This window comes from Triticum dicoccoides, chromosome 2B (assembly GCF_002162155.2).
Source record: "Triticum dicoccoides isolate Atlit2015 ecotype Zavitan chromosome 2B, WEW_v2.0, whole genome shotgun sequence".
In the NCBI taxonomy this organism is placed as follows: domain Eukaryota; kingdom Viridiplantae; phylum Streptophyta; class Magnoliopsida; order Poales; family Poaceae; genus Triticum; species Triticum dicoccoides.
The window spans coordinates 501,113,275-501,113,968 of record NC_041383.1 but is presented as its reverse complement, the minus strand read 5'-3'; positions in this window follow the sequence as shown (position 1 = coordinate 501,113,968).

Here is a 694-nt window from a genome sequence, read left to right as displayed (position 1 = left end):
TGCTCAGCTCCAGCGAAGGAGGAGCGATGACGGCGGGATGAAAATGGAGCGAAAACGGACCAAACTAGGTGGTACCACATTTTTATTCATATTTTTTTGCAGGTGCGGAAACGAACACAGAAACCCCGAAAATGAATACAAAAACAGATATTACCGGAAACAGACACAGAGCGAATATAGACCGGACACAGAAACAAAAATGGGCGTTGAGCGAAACTTAAAAACCCCATGAATCATAGAGAAATACACACAAGAACAATTATTTAATGAACTGTTAATATGGCTACAAATAATATGATCATGTTAGCAACTTAGCATAGTATTGGACAATTGCGTATAGGATCTAGTTAAGTACGTGTGTGGTAGTAGAAGTTTGGCCTAAATAATCCATTCTGCTCATTTGTGTAATCGTGTGTTGTTTGATGCTAGTGCTGAAAATTTCGTATTCACGGAAATGGAAAGTTCCGTTTCCACGTCTGTTCCACTGGAAAATGTCGTTCCATTTTTGTTTTCGTTTCCGTATAAAGAATTTCATTTCCATTTCCGTTTTGTAAATTTTCATTTCCATTTTCGTATTTTCTCTCCATTTCCATTTTCGTATTTTCTCTCCATTTCCATTTTTCCTCCGTAAAAACGGAAGGTTGCCACTCCATTTTCATCCCTAGCTGCAAGCATATGGTTCCACTAGTGGCAT